The sequence below is a fragment of the Microcaecilia unicolor genome, chromosome 10, assembly GCF_901765095.1.
Source record: "Microcaecilia unicolor chromosome 10, aMicUni1.1, whole genome shotgun sequence".
In the NCBI taxonomy this organism is placed as follows: Eukaryota; Metazoa; Chordata; class Amphibia; order Gymnophiona; family Siphonopidae; genus Microcaecilia; species Microcaecilia unicolor.
Genome location: NC_044040.1, coordinates 116282095 through 116298383, shown reverse-complemented (window position 1 = coordinate 116298383; position 16289 = coordinate 116282095). Strand labels below are relative to the sequence as shown.

General features: G+C 47.6%; 1 long non-coding RNA gene across 2 annotated transcripts in view; it reads left to right on the top strand.

Annotated features, from left to right (window-relative positions):
- Positions 1-16289, top strand: part of LOC115478409 — a 361625-nt gene that overhangs the window by 307840 nt on the left and 37496 nt on the right. Inside the window, exons 1-2 of one of the 2 annotated variants that reach the window (XR_003943508.1) lie at positions 1212-1252; positions 1909-1976. This is a non-coding gene — a long non-coding RNA (uncharacterized LOC115478409). Of the gene's footprint in view, positions 1-1211; positions 1253-1908; positions 1977-16289 lie in introns of those variants that run through there. The other variant, XR_003943507.1, reaches the window with a different exon arrangement.

Sequence of the window (16289 nt, the reverse complement as noted above, 5' to 3'; positions counted from 1 at the left end):
TTAGTTTGCATTTCTGTTGTAGAACGAGTGGATGCCTTTCGAATGATGGAGGTGGTGTGTCGGTGTGCGGTTGTTTCGTTAGTTTTGCAGCCAGTCTCCAGCGATTCCTAGGCAGGGAAGGAGTAGGGAAATTTGCTGCTGGCTGGGTCGCAGGTAATCCTTCCAGCTGGGCCACAGCTTGTCCTGTTCGCCCACATCCCAGATGGTGAGGGGCACACTGTTCTCCAGCTCCACCGACTCCACGTCTAGCGAACCCAAATATAGTCTGTGCTATAGGCCCTCCGGCACTCTTCAGTACCGGCATTAGGCATTTAAAAATTTATTCTCCCCCCCCCCCCCCCCCTTCCGGTCTATTTTTGCACATACCCACAACAGGAATATTCTTCTCTCGTTCAAGCGGTGGTTCTGTGCTCTCCGTGCTGCACAGATGAGCCATTCTGCTGGTGAATGCTCCTCCCTTATTGCCACGTAGTTTCCTCTGATAGGTCCGTCTTACGTTGCCTAGCGTTGCCTGGGAACGGTTTTGTGATGGTCCTTTGTGTTTCAGAACATTGAGTGTGTTTTTTCTGATTGGTCCGTCATGCGAGGGCGGGGCTGAGAGACATGGTCAGTGTTGTGGCTTCACCACCATGAATCCATGAACCCTTCAGGGAGTGACTGAGTGACTTCAGAACGTTGTCTTCAGAACGTTGAGGGTGAGTTTTAGTATAGTAGATTATGCATTATCTATATATTTGTTCCTCCTCTTTTAGCCGCTCTCATTTAATGAAGATACAGACTAGGTATGTGTCCTTGATTTTATGCTTCTTAATGGTTTTATAACCTAAATTTTCTTTATGTCTAAGCCAGTGCCCTTTCTTTGCTGGTATTTTATAATATATAGGTTTATATATGTTTTTAATTTGTAGTTTTTAATTTATAATGTTGAGGTTTCTGACATATTTATATATCATGTGTTATATATTTTTAAATAATACTTTGTGTTTAATGTTATTTTATGTTTATTTTAACATATTTCTACACATTCATATTATTTTTGAATCAAAAAAGAGATTCTCAATGTTTATAATTCATGTCCATGCTTTACATGTATACTATTATTCATATTGATGTTTTATGCACAATTCTATAGAGATACATATTTTTTATGATCTGTTTTATAATTTGATATGTTTGTTGTTTATTATAGCCCCTGACGCAGCCCTATTGTTGGGCGAAACACAGCCTGTGTCGGGCATTTGTCTTACATACGGTATCTTCAATAAAGTTGTTTGGATATTATATTGATCTGCTAGTTTGTTTTCCATGTTGGATTTTGCAGATCGTTTGCCTTGTTGTTTTCTGGGATCCTAATAAAGGTGTACAGATGTGGCAATATGCCAGGCCTGCTGTGCCCACACCCCTTCTTCTCCTAGAACTGCCACAGCCAACATGTCCGCATCTAAACCTTGCCTGTGGAAACACTTGCATGAATAGGTAAAACAATATGCAAGTGTAGGCTTTCATATGGCCATTTTCTTTGGTCACAGTGCAATTGGTCAGAGGGTTAGAAAAGAAGATGAAGCCATGCAAGGTGGTACAAGGCCTATGTATCTACTTGTTCTGCCGTCACACTTTGGTGTTAAACTGTATGTATAGCTGAGTCAGTGCTGACCCATTGCATGCTGCACAATATTGCGGTCGGGCATCGTAATACTAACACGGATCTAGAGGAAGATTTCCCATGACCCCCTGCAGGTGTCCAGAAGAACACAGTGCGTGCAAGCCAGGTGTAATGACAAGTGATAGAGGAATATTTCACATTCAAGTTAGATCCACGTGGGTTTACCATGTCAAGGGCAGATGAGGTGGGACTGAATACTTTACAGACAACTGGGTCATGATTTCTGCACATTTCTCCTGTTACAGAAGCCACTGTTCCTGCAGCTCCCTGTACACCTGTGATCTCCTTCTATTGGCCCTTTTGTTACTTGCAGGTGAGGAATGTGAGTAATGAAACTAAACTGTTTTGCTAGTGCTCACTCTATTGTTTTTTAGTGGTGACATGAGTGCACCACTCAATAGGTAGGCTATGCAAACCAGTCTTCATGCAGTCACCCAGTTGGTATCATAGTCTCATGCCTACAATGATATATGCCATGTGTGATGGCTTGCTACAGTCTTTTCATTAGGACAGCATGTGTGCAGCTTGAGCAGGGTTTCTCAATCCAGACTTCAGGACACACCCGGCTACTCAGGTTTTCAGAATACCCATAAATGAATATGAATGACATAAATTTGCATGCACTACTTCACTATATGCAAATCTGTCTCCTACCTATTCATTGCAGGTGTCCTGAACACCTGACTATCTAGCTGTGTCCCCAGACTTAGGTTGAGAACCCCTGATGAGGCATACCTAATTGAGTAATGCAGATATGAGTGTGAAGCAATGTTTCTAATGTGAATATCCATACATTGTGTATAAACTGATACTGTCCATCCTGCTGTGGCACCTGAGCTTTTATTGACAGTGTCTGTGTATTGGTGATGGGAGATGCAATAATGTGCTGATAACTAGGTATGGGGTCATAATCTCCTAGAAGTGGGATGCAGAGCTATGACTAGTCCATTGTAACTCTCACTACCCTTGTGCAAAATTGCTCAGTGGGATGTGCTTTCCAAAGGCCTGGAATACAAAGAATATCACACAGCTGTCAAAAACACCAAATGTCCTGTAGATGGCCTTTACCACTTAAGCTCCATGTTTGATGTGTTCTTTGCACCTTGCAATGTCTACATATGATGAAAGAAACATTACTGTACTCAGTAAATATGACTGAACTAAGGTATATTATTAATGGGTAGTGTCAGCATTCATTGTCTAGGGATGGTCCCAGGTCCAGTTCACAGAGGCAGTGGGTTCGTAAAGGCAGTCGGGTCCAGTTCATAGAGGCAGTGGGTTCCCAAAGAATGCACAATCCATACAGGTTTGGATATATATAGAAAGCATATTGTATTTGCATATATAGGACCACAGAACTTAGCACATGTAAATATGCCAATGCTGTATCTGTATGGGGGCTTAGAGGGGAATCAATGAGAGAAAGGTAAGGATGAGGTTGTGCAGAGAAAGTAAGAAGCACCTAAGAAAGCAGAGCTATGTTCTCTGGGAGAGAAAGCTTTGGGGTAGAGCTGGGGAAGAAAGGGGGACTAGAACCGGGGTGCTGGTGGCTGGAGATGTATGTGTGCAGAGAGAAAGACACAGAGAGAAGTGAGAGCAGAGCCCTGCGCTCTGCTTTATATATATCAAATAACTTCTTTTCTTCCCAGCCTTTGATTTCAGCTCTTTCTTTTACAAACTCCAGTATACCTTCTTGAGGCAAGGAAGGTGACCATTTTCACAGATTTTCCTCATTGAAGTCCCTAGGTCTGGAGCCTGTTTGGCTTTGGTTGTTCTCAAGCCCAGCTCCCAGATAGGACAAAAGGTATGTTAATCAGGCGTAATTAAGAAACACAGGGCTAGCAGGCAGCAGAAACTCAAGATAACCAGGTCTTTTCCTTCAGGGAATGGTGGGGGTATTTCTTGATAGCAATATACCCCATCTGTGGAACTGGCCCAACCAATTGTGCATATTCGGACGATAGTGCCTGTAATGAGACTTGGGTAAAGGATAACACATACCACACCAAACAGAAAATGTGCCATACTAGAAGCACACTGATTATTACAGTACAATAACTAACCTACTTACTTATATAACACCTCAACAGAAATAATGTTTACTATTCTTTACTAAGTATTATTATCACTATTGAATGGTGTATCAACTATACAGATAGGCTATACATCATGAGTGACTACTATAGTTACCACTCTTCCAACATCTTTTGTTCAGTGGGCAGCCTTCTGTGCTGTATTCAGGAATCAGTCATCTGTGCTGTATTCAGGTGGAATCTGAGAACAGAAACTGGTAACCACTCATCCATATGGTTTCAACTGAGTGATGTGTTTCCAACATCGCTGGTTGTCTGGCCTTAAGATCTGATATAGGCTTGGGCCTAATGTATCTGTAACCAAGTATGGTTCATCCCACGTTGCTGTGCCAAAGAGAAGGTTTGGTCTAGGGTTTAGGAGCATGACCTTACTCCCCACTTTGAGTGGTCTAAATCAGAAGCTTTGGCCTCCAGCGCCTGTAGATAATCCCTAGACTTTTCTGTGTTTGCCAGCACAGTGGTCCGGATTTCTTTTAGGTGTTCTTGCAGGGATTTCATCCACTCATTTGCAAGAACTACAGTCTGATCCTCCGGGAGAAAAGGGTGTAGCAGGTTTTCCCATCGAGGTATTGGCCTTCCCATTAAGGCATCATAGGGGGCAAAACCTGTGGACTGAAAGACATTGGCTCTGATACACATAAGGACCAAAGGGAGGGCCTGATCCCAATTTTTCCCTGTCAGATTCAGCATAGGGCTGAGATGTGCTTTGATTGTTAGATGCATGCGTTCTACCTGCCCCACCGCTTGGGGATGGTACGAAATGTGCAATTGCTGTTCTATGCCTAGAAAATCAAACAATTCCTTGACTAGCTGAGAAACAAAAGCAGGACCAATATCAGATTCAATAATCTTAGGAATCACCCAACGTGTAAAAAAAATTGCATAGTTAAGACCTCAGCTGTGGTTCTAGCAGTTTGATCTGATACCAGAAACGCTTCTACCCAATGGGAAAAGGAATCGACTACCGTGAGTAAAAATCTGTTTTTCCTAGCTGTTAAAGGGAGAGGGCACATATGATCTAGCTGTAGCCTCTCAAATGGGCCCCGTGGTGGCACTCTCATCAGCTGCCCCCTTTTCTTTTTAGGTTGTCTCCCAAATGAAGCACAAATCACACAGGAGGCCACATGATCCTGTATGTCATGTTTCATTTCTGGCCACCAGACCAACATATTCAGAGTTGCCAACATCTCTTCAGTTTTAGGGTGCCCCATGGGACCTGCTCCATGAACCCACTGCATCCAATGTTTCCCGTGAGCTCTGGAGATAGCTATAACCAATCCTTCCTCCTTCTTCACACGCAGCATGTTTTTCTGTATAGTGACTGTGAGAAAGGGTGTATGCTTAAGTGTTATCTGGGGTGTGTTGTACTCGTTGCTTCAGATTGGACAGCTCCGAATCATTTTCCTGCAGTGTCCGGAAATAATCTGGTGGTAGCACCTGATCATAAATCAGGGGACCATGTGGCCTTGGTTACCATCCGGGTCTGCTCAAACCAGGACCATATAGGACCAACATGACATGCTTGCTTGGCTAGTGAATCTGCTAAAGTGTTTCACTAAAGGGCTTTTCTTTCTGTGTACTTTCACCTTCACTAAATGAACTTTCTGAAATTTTTCACTGAGTTCTTGTGCCATAGCCCATAGTGTTGAATTTTTTACAATGGACCCATCTGTGGATTTAAAGTTATGACTTAACCACCATGGCAGCAATACAATGGCACTCCTGAATATGTAATCTGAATCTAAGATTATCTGTATTTCAGGGTGGGAGTCTTAATACTGCTGCAAACAGACCACAAAGGCAGCCAGTTCACAATATTGTGCCAAGGCTGACACAAAGGAGTACTGCCTCTGCAGAATTACTTGGCTATATGGGCCCAGTTGTACAATTGCAAAACCTGCTAGCCTCCTTCCTCCCTCACATTGATTTACTGTCATCAATATATTCTCTCCGTCCTAATTCTACTACAAACCAACTTGCCCTCCACAATGAATTTAAGGTGGGTGTGGTGGCTACATATGTAAGTGGTTTGAGCACCAATGCTATACGTAAATTTTTGCATAGCAGCATATGCAGCCAGAAAGCGAAGATACGTAGCAGGTGTTCTCCGAAGACAGAGGCTGATTGCTCTCACAACTGGGTTGGTGTCCACGGCGGCCCCAGAAATGGAAATCTTCCCTAGCAACAAATGTTTGCTAGAGCCTTTGAGCGCACGGGGTGCACGCACCGTGGCCATCTTCCTGCTCGTCGCACGAGAGCCCCCGCCCAGTTAAATCAAAAAGCAATAATAAGGACAACTCCAAAAGGGGAGGTGGGCGGGTATGTGAGAACAATCAGCCTGCTGTCCTCGGAGAACACCTGCTACAGGAATGAATCTTCGCCTTCTCCGAGGACAAGCAGGCTGCTTGTTCTCACGACTGGGGTATCCTTAGCACCCAGGCTCACTCAAAACAAAGAAAGGTCAATTGGGCCTTGCAACGGCGAGGACATAACAGAGATTGACCTACGAACCAGAACATCTGAGAGTGCAGCCTGGAACAGAATAAAAATGGGCCTAGGGGAATTCTAAACCCCGAACAGATTCTGCAGCACCGACTGCCCAAACCGACTTGTTGCGTCGGGTATCCTGCTGAAGGCAGTAGTGAGATGTGAATGTGTGGATTGATGACCACGTCGCAGCCTTCCAAATCTCTTCTATAGTGGCTGACTTCAAGTGGGCCACTGACGCTGCCATGGCTCTAACATTATGAGCCGTGACCCTCAAGAGTCAGCCCAGTTTGGGCATAAATGAAGGAAATGCAATCTGCTAGCCAATTAGAGATGGTGCATTTCCCGACAGCGACTCCCCTTCTGTTGGGATCAAAAGAAATAAACATTTGGGCGGACTGCCTGAAGGGGCTTGACCGCTCCACATAAAAGGCCAATGCTTTCTTGCAGTCCAAGGTGTGCAATTGACGTTCAGCAGGGCGGGTATGAGGACGGGGAAAAAATGTTGGCAAGACAATTGACTGGTTCAGATGGAACTCCGACACCACCTTCGGCAAGAACTTAGGGTGCGTGCGGAGGACTACTCTGTTGTGATGAAACTTAAGATAAGGAGCCTGCATTACCAAGGCTTGAAGTTCACTGACTCTACGAGCTGAAGTAACAACCACCAAGAAAATGACCTTCCATGTCAAATACTTCAGATGGCAGGAATTCAGTGGATCAAAAGGAGCCTTCATCAGCAGGGTGAGAATGATGTTGAGATCCCATGACACCGTAGGAGGTCTGACAGGGGGCTTTGACAAAAGCAAACCTCTCATGAATCGAACAACTAAAGGCTGTCCAGAGATAGGCTTACCCTCCACACGATAATGATAAGCACTAATAGCACTAAGATGAACTCTTACATAGTTGGTCTTAAGACCAGACTCTGGCAAGTGCAGAAGGTATTCAAGCAGGGTCTGTGTAGGACAAGAACGAGGATCTTGGGCCTTGCTATCACACCAGACAGCAAACCTCCTCCATTTAAAAGAGTATCACCTCTTTGTGGAATCTTTCCTGGAAGCAAGCAAGAATCGGGAGACACCCTCTGACATACACAAGGAAGCGAAATCTACACTCTCAACATCCAGGCCATGAGAGCCAGAGACCAGAGGTTGGGATGCAGAAGTGCCCCCTCGTTCTGAGTGATGAGGGTTGGAAAACACTCCAATACCATAGTTCTTCGGAGGATAACTCCAGAAGAAGCTGGAACCAAATCTGATGCAGCCAGAAAGGAGCAATCAGAATCATGGTTCCGCAATCTAGCTTCAGTTTCAGCAAAGTCTTCCCCACCAGAGGTATGGGAGGATATGCATACAGAAGGCCCCTCCCCCAATGAAGGAGAAAGGCATCTGACGCTAGTCTGTCGTGGGCCTGCAGCCTGGAACAGAACTGAGGGACCTTGTGATTGATCTGAGTGGCAAAAAGATCTACCGCGGGGGGTGCCCCACTCATAACATAGTAACATAGTAGATGACGGCAGGAAAAGACCTGCATGGTCCATCCAGTCTGCCCAACAAGATAAACTCATATGTGCTACTTTTTGTGTATACCTTACCTTGATTTGTATCTGTCATTTTCAGGGCACAGACCGTATAAGTCTGCCCAGCACTATCCCTGCCTCCCAACCACCGGCTCTGGGACAGACCGTATAAGTCTGCCCAACACTATCCTCGCCTCCCAACCACCAGCCCCGCCTCCCACCACCGGCTCTGCCACCTAATCTCAGCTAAGCTTCTGAGGATCCATTCCCTCGGAACAGGATTCCTTTATGTTTATCCCACGCATGTTTGAATTCCGTTTTCCTCTCCACCACCTCCCGCGGGAGAGCATTCCAAGCATCCACCACTCTCTCCGTGAAAAAATACTTCCTGACATTTTTCTTGAGTCTGCCCCCCTTCAATCTCGTATCGTGCCCTCTAGTTCTACCGCCTTCCCATCTGCGGAAAAGGTTCGTTTGCGGATTAATACCTTTCAGATATTTGAACGTCTGTATCATATCACCCCTGTTTCTCATTTCCTCCAGGGTATACATGTTCAGGTCAGCAAGTCTCTCCTCATACGTCTTGTAACGCAAATCCCGTACCATTCTCGTAGCTTTTCTTTGCACCACTTCAATTCTTTTTACATCCTTAGCAAGATACAGCCTCCAGAACTGAACACAATAATCCAGGTGGGGCCTCACCAACGACTTATACAGGGGCATTAAAACCTCTTTTCTTCTGCTGGTCACTCCCCTTTCTATACAGCCTAGCAACCTTCTACTTATGGCCACCGCCTTGTCATTTATTTATTTATTTAATTTATTTTTGTTACATTTGTACCCCGCGCTTTCCCACTCATGGCAGGCTCAATGCGGCAGGCAATGGAGGGTTAAGTGACTTGCCCAGAGTCACAAGGAGCTGCCTGTGCCGGGAATCAAACTCAGTTCCCCAGGACCAAAGTTCACCACCCTAACCACTAGGCCACTCCTCCACTCTATTGTCACACTGTTTCATCGCCTTCAGATCCTCAGATACTGTCACCCCAAGATCCCTCTTCCCGCCTAACACATACGTCTCCCGTGGATTTCTACTCCCTAAGTGCATCACTTTGCATTTCTTCACATTGAATTTTAATTGCCAAACCTTAGACCATTCTTCTAGCTTCCGCAGATCCTTTTTCATGTTTTCCACTACCTCCCGGGTGTCCACTCTGTTACAAATCTTAGTATCATCCGCAAAAAGGCAAACTTTACCTTCTAACCCTTCAGCAATGTCACTCACAAATATATTGAACAGAATCGGTCCTAGCACCGATCCCTGAGGCACTCCACTACTCACCTTTCCCTCCAAGCAAATTCCATTTACCACCACCCTCTGGCGTCTGTCCGTCAACCAGTTCCTAATCCAGTTCACCACTTCGGGTCCTATCTTCAGCCCATCCAGTTTGTTCAAGAGCCTCCTGTGGGGAACTGTGTCAAAAGCCTTGCTGAAATCTAGGTAGATTACGTCTATATCACATCCCTGATTTAATTCTCCAGTCACCCAGTCAAAGAATTCAATGAGATTCGTTTGGCACGATTTCCCTTTGGTAAAACCATGTTGTCTCGGATCTTGCAACTTATTGGCTTCCAGGAAATTCACTATCCTTTCCTTCAGCATCGCTTCTATTACTTTTCCAATAATCGAAGTGAGGCTTACCGGCCTGTAGTTTCCAACTTCTTCCCTATCACCACTTTTGTGAAGAGGAAGATCTTGCAAACCACGCCCGAGTTGAGCGACCACTCGTGAGGTTGCATTATCTTGCTCAACCTGTCGACCAGACTGTTGTTTACGCCTACCAGATACGTGGCTTGGAGAAACATGCCGTGACGGCAAGCCCAAAGCCACATCCTGACAGCTTCCCAACACAGGGGGCGAGATCCGGTGCTCCCCCCTGCTTGTTGACATAGTACATGATTGTCTGTCTGAATTTGAATAATTTGATAGAACAGCCGATCTCTGAAAGCCTTTTTACTATGTTCCAGATCGCTCGCAACTCCAGGAGATTAATCTGAAGACCTGTTTCCTGGAAGGCCCAAAGTCCTTGAGTGTGAAGCCCATCTACATGGGCTCCCCACCCCAGGAGAGATGCATCCGTTTTCAGCACTTTTTGTGGCTGAGAAATTTGAAAGGGACATCCCAAGGTCAAATTGGATCGAATTGTCCACCATAGCAGGGAATTGTGAAAAGCGGTGGACAACTGGATTGCATCCTCTAGATCCTCTGCAGCTTGATACCACTGGGAAGCTAGAGTCCACTGAGCTGATCTCATGTGAAGACGGGTCATGCGAGTCACATGAACCGTGGAGGCCCAAGAGCCTCAACATCTGCCGAGACACTCTGGCCAAGAAAACCAGCGACAGAAGATTGCCCTCTCTTCGGGGAGGTAGGCATGAGCCGTCTACGAGTCCAGCAAGGCTCCTATGAATTCTAGTCTCTGAACTGGAAGAAGGTGGGACTTTGGGTAATTTATGACAAACCCCAGTAGCTCCAGAAGTTGAATAGTCATCTGCATGGACTGTAGAGCTCCTGCCTCTGAGGTGTTCTTCACCAGCCAATCATCGAGATAAGGGAACACATGCATTCCCAACCTGCGTAGCGATGCTGCAATGACCGCCAGGCATTTGGTGAACACCCGGGGCGCAGAGGAAAGCCCAAAGGGCAGCACACAATACTGAAAGTGCTGTGTTCCCAGACGGTATAGAAGAAACTGCCTGTGAGCTGGCAATATCGGGATGTGTGTATAAGCATCCTTTAAGTCCAGAGAGCATAGCCAGTCATTTTTCTGAATCATGGGAAGAAGGGTGCCCAGGGAAAGCATCCTGAACTTTTCTCGGATCAGATATTTGTTCAGGGCCCTTACGTCTAGGATGGGACACATCCCCCCCATTTTCTTTTGCACAAGGAAGTACCTGGAATAGAATCCCAGCCCTTCTTTCCCCTGTGGCACGGGCTCGACCGCATTGGCGCTGAGAAGAGCGGAGAGTTCCTCTGCAAGTACCTGCCTGTACTGGAAGCTGAAGGACTGAGCTCCTGGTGGGCAATTTGGAGATCAAATTGGGGAATATCCGAGCCGGACTATTTGGAGAACCCACCGATCAGAGGTTATAAGAGGCCACCTTTGGTGAAAAAATGCTATCCTCCCCCCGACTGGTAGATCGTCCGGCACAGACACTTTTATTGCGGCTATGCTCGCCTGGAGCCAGTCAAAAGCCCGTTCCTTGCTTTTGCTGGGGAGCTGCAGGGCTTGTCGAGGCGCACGCTGTTGACGTGAACGAGCGCGCTGGGTTTGAGCCTGAGCAGGCTGTCGGGAAGGTGGATTGTACCTACGCTTATTATAAGTATAGGGGGCATTCCTCCTTCCCCCGTAAAAAAGTCTACCTGATGAGGTAGATGCTGAAGGCGCCCGGTGGGAGAGTTTGTCGAGTGCAGTTTCCTGCTGATGGAGCTGCTCTACCACCTACTCGACTTTCTCGCCAAAAAAATTATCCCCCCGGCAAGGAACATCCGCAAGCCGCTGCTGGACTCCATTGTCCAGGTCAGAGGCACGCAGCCATGAGAGTCTGCGCATCACTATACCCTGAGCAGCCGGCGTGGATGACACATCAAAAGAGTCGTAAGCACCCCTGGACAGGAATTTACTACACACCTCCTGAAAAGGCTTGGCCTGCTCCGAAGCAAGCTGATCGACCAAGTCCGCCAGTTGCTTCACCGTGTTCCTCAAGTGGATGCTCGTGTAGAGCTGGCAGGATTGAATCTTGGCCACGAGCATAGAGGACTGGGTAGGCCTTTCTCTCAAAAGAATCCAGAGTTCTAGATTCTCGTCCCAGGGGCGCCGGCAAAATCTCTAGAACTCCTGGCTCTCTTGAGAGCGGAATCCACAACCATAGAGTCATGAGGTAACTGCAACTTCATCAACTCAGGTTCTCCGTGAATCCGATATTGGGATTCAGCTTTCTTGGGGATGGTGGGATTAGTTAGTGGTTTCATTCAGTTCCTTAGAAGTGTCTCCTTAAGGACATTATGCAAAGGAACCGTAGATGACTCCTTAGGTGGCGAAGCATAGTCAAGGACCTCGAGTATCTCAGTCCTGGGCTCATCCTCAGAAACCACAGGTAAGGGAATAGCCACAGACTTTTCCCGGACAAATGAAGAGAAAGGAAGACTCTCCGGGGGAGAAAGCTTCCTTTCTGGAGAAGGAGCAGGATCAGAGGGAAGACCACAAGACTCCTCAGAAGAGAAATACCTGGGATCTTGCCCTTCATCCCACGAGGCATCCTCATCGGTATCGGACAAGAGATCCTTAACTGCAGTCTGAAACTGGGCCCATCTCTCGATGCTGAGGAACCATGTCCTCGATGGTGATGTCGAGAAGTCGACTCCCATGCCGGCGGCGATGAAGCTCCCACTAGCGATGTCGACGTGGACTCTACCTGGGTGGCAGCCGACGCCGATGCCGCATGTGGTACCGGTGTCGGAGCCAGCTGCCGCTTCCATCGACGGAGCAGATGGCGCAAGCACCCCCGGTGCCGGAGCAGACTGATGCAGCAACCCTTCCAGAAGACCTGGAAGAATGGCTTGGATGCGCTTGTATAGAGTCGCTGTCGAGCAAGACTGTGGGGTTGGTGCAGGAACTGGCGTCAGAACCGGTGGAGGTTGAGGAGGCAGTACCGGGCTGTCAGAAGACCGACGCACCAACAGCTCTTCTGTGGAGGGCGAGCGATCCTCCCGGCGTCGGTGCTTCACAGGTGCCGAATCTGTCGACACCCCGGAGCTCCCAGTACCGTGCTTAGAAGGAGACCGATGACAATGCTTCTTCACCTTCGCTCAATGCACGTCATCAATAATCCAATCCACACGCCTCCTTGGGGTCGGGTCCGAGAGTGGTCGGTCCCGGTGGGCCTGTACAGCAGGAGTCTTCGAGACAGGTGGAGACCCACTCGACAGCTCACTGCTCCCAGCGTGTGATGGTCTCCGGACAGCCATTACCTGCACTCCTGATGTTGATGCCTTCCCCGGTGCCGCCGCTGACCTCAATACCAGTACCGACGACGAGGAACCGGACGAAGCTCCAAAAAGTCAGATCCCGAAGAGCTTGTCTTGACGCCTGTGTCCGCTTTTTCAAGCTAAGACACAACTTACATGCGTCTGGGCGATGGTCGGGCCCAAGGTACTGAAGACACCACACGTGGGGATCGGTACCTGAGATCGTCCAGTTGCACCGAGTACACTTCCTGAAGCCGCTGGAAGTCCTTGATGACATGGACGGAAAAATAGCGGCAGCGAAGTCAAAATTCTCGATGGTGCCCAAAATAAAAGGCACAAAAATGAGAAGCCGCGATGGAAGCTTAAGAAAAACGGCCAAAAACTAGGAACAAAAAGGTCGTCCTTTTTTTTTTTTCTTAACTAAAGGGAACAGGTTAACTGAAGAAACTAAGAAAGAGGACAAGAAAAATCTCCAGAAAACCAAAGACTCTTTTGGGCCGGACGGAGAGAGACCGCAAGTAGTCACTCCCTAACTGCTGAAAGAAAAGAACTGGTCGGGGCTCCGGTGGGAAGATGGCCGCACATGCTCGGTGCGCACGCCCTGCACGCTCGAAGGCTCTAGCAAACTTTTGTTGCTAGGGAAGATTTCCGTTCCTGGGGCCACCAACCCAATCGTGAGAACAAGCAACCTGCTTGTCCTCGGAGAAAGCGAAGATACTTACATGTAGCAGGTATTCTCTGAGGACAGCAGACTGATTGTTCTCACATGTGGGTCGACGTCAACGGCGGCCCCAGGAACGGAGATTTTCCAGCAAAATCTATTAAAAAAAGCTTTGCGTCAGCCACCAGGGCGCGGGACGGACGCACCGTGCATGCACGGCCATCTTCCCGCCCGCGCGTGTCCGTTCTCGCTTCATAAATAAAACAACAACTCCAAAGGGGAGGTGGGCGGGTTGGTGAGAACAATCAGCCTGCTGTCCTTGGAGAATACCTGCTACGGGTAAGTATCTTCACTTTCTCGGAGGACAAGCAGACTGCTTGTTCTCACATGTGGGGTATCCTTAGCCCCCAGGCTCACTCAAAACAACAAAGGTGGTCAATTGGGCCTCGCAACGGCGAGGACATAACAAAGATTGACCTACAAAGAAACATCTGAGAGTGCAGCCTGGAACAGAATAAAAATGGGCCCTGGGGGGGGGGGGGGGGTGGAGTTGGATTCTAAACCCCAAACAGATTCTGCAGCACCGACTGCACAAACCGACTGTCGCGTCGGGAATCCTGCTGAAGGCAGTAATGAGATGTGAACGTGTGGACCGATGACCACGTCGCAGCCTTGCAAATCTCTTCAATAGTGGCTGACTTCAAGTGCGCAACTGACGCTGCCATGGCTCTAACACTATGAGCCGTGACATGACCCTCAAGAGTCAGCCCAGCCTGGGTGTAAGTAAAGGAAATGCAATCTGCTAGCCAATTGGAAATGGTGCGTTTCCCGACAGTAACTCCCCTTCTGTTGGGATTGAAAGAAACAAACATTTGGGCGGACTGTCTGAAGGGGCTTGTCTGCTCCACATAGAAGGCCAATGCTCTCTTGAAGTCCAATGTATGCAACTGACGTTCAGCAGGGCGAGTATGAGGATGGGGAAAGAATGTTGGCAAGACAACTGACTGGTTAAGATGGAACTCCGACACCACCTTCGGCAAGAACTTTGGGTGCGTATGGAGGACTACTCTGTTATGATGATATTTAGTATAAGGAACATGGGCTACCAAGGCTTCAAGTTGAAGTAACAGCCACCAAGAAAATGACCTTCCATGTCAAGTACTTCAGATGGCAGGAATCCAGTGGCTCAAAAGGAGCTTTCATCAGCTGGGTGAGGACGACGTTGAGATCACAAGACACTGGTGCAGGTTTGACAGGGGGCTTTGACAAAAGCAAACATCTCATGAAGCGAATAAAGGCTGTCCAGAGATACACTTACAAGATGAACTCTTACGGAGTTGGTCTTAAGACTAGACTCTGACAAGTGTAGAAGGTATTCAAGCAGGGTCTGTGTAGGACAAGAACGAGGATCTAGGGCCTTGCTGTCACACCAGACGGCAAACCTCCTCCATTTGAATGAGTAACACCTCTTCGTGGAATCTTTCCTGGAAGCAAGACTCGGGAGACACCCTAAGGAGGCAAAGTCTACGCTCTCAACATCCAGGCCGTGAGAGCCAGAGACTGGGGATGCAGAAGCGTCCCCTCGTTCTGAGGGTTGGAAAACACTCCAATCTCCACGGTTCTTCGGAGGACAACTCCAGAAGAAGAGGGAATCAAATCTGACGCAGCCAAAAAGGCGCAATCAGAATCATGGTTCCATGGTCTTGCTGGAGTTTCAGCAAAGTCTTCCCCACCAGAGGTATGGGAGGATACGCATACAGAAGGCTCCCCCCACCAATGCAGGAGGACAGGCATCTGAAGCTAGTCTGTCATGGGCCTGAAGTCTGGAACAGAACTGTGGGACCTTGTGATTGATCTGAGTGGCAAAAAGATCCACCGAGGGGGTGCCCCACGCTCGGAAGATCTTGCGTACCACGCCCGAGTTAAGCGACCACTCGTGAGGTTGCATAATCCTGCTCAACCTGTTGGCCAGACTGTTGTTTACGCCTGCCAGATACGTGGCTTGGAGAAACATGCCGTGACGGCGAGCCCTAAGCAACGTCTGGATGGCTTCCCGACACAGGGGGCGAGATCCGGTGCCCCCCTGCTTGTTGATGTAATAAATGGCAACCTGGCTGTCTGTCTGAATTTGAATAATTTGATTGGACAGCCGATCCCTGAAAGCCTTTAGAGCGTTCCAGATCGCTCGCAACTCCACGAGATTGATCTGAAGACCTGATTCCTGGCGGGACCAAGTTCCCCGAGTGTGGAGCCTCCCACCCCGTGGTCAGCACTTTTTGAGGCTGAGGAATTTGGAAGGGACGTCCCAAGGTCAAATTGGATCGAATTGTCCACCACTGAAAGGAATTGTGAAATTCGGTGGACAGTTGGATCAGATCCTCTAGATTCCGCACAGCTTGGTACCACTGGGAAGCTAGGGTCCATTGAGCAGATCTCATGTGAAGGCGTGCCATGGGCATCACATTTATTTATTTATTTATTTATTTATTGCATTTGTATCCCACATTTTCCCACCTTTTTGCGGGTTCAGTGTGGCTTACAATACATTATGAATAATGGAAATACAATTTGTTACAATTCAGGTTATGGATTACATTGTGAAGAGTTAAACGAGTCAAAATCAAATTCGTTAAGGAGTAAATCAATTGAAAGAACATTGAGACATTGGAAGGAGACAACGGGAAATTAAGGGGCGTTATATGAAGCAAATGGTATACATTTTTCTGTGAGTAAATGTTTGGGTGTAGTGAGATTAGGGTTAAGAATTCATAAGTAGATGTATTGATGTATAACTGAACAGTGAGTGTGAGCTTTATGTGTTGTGGTTCTTTCCGTAG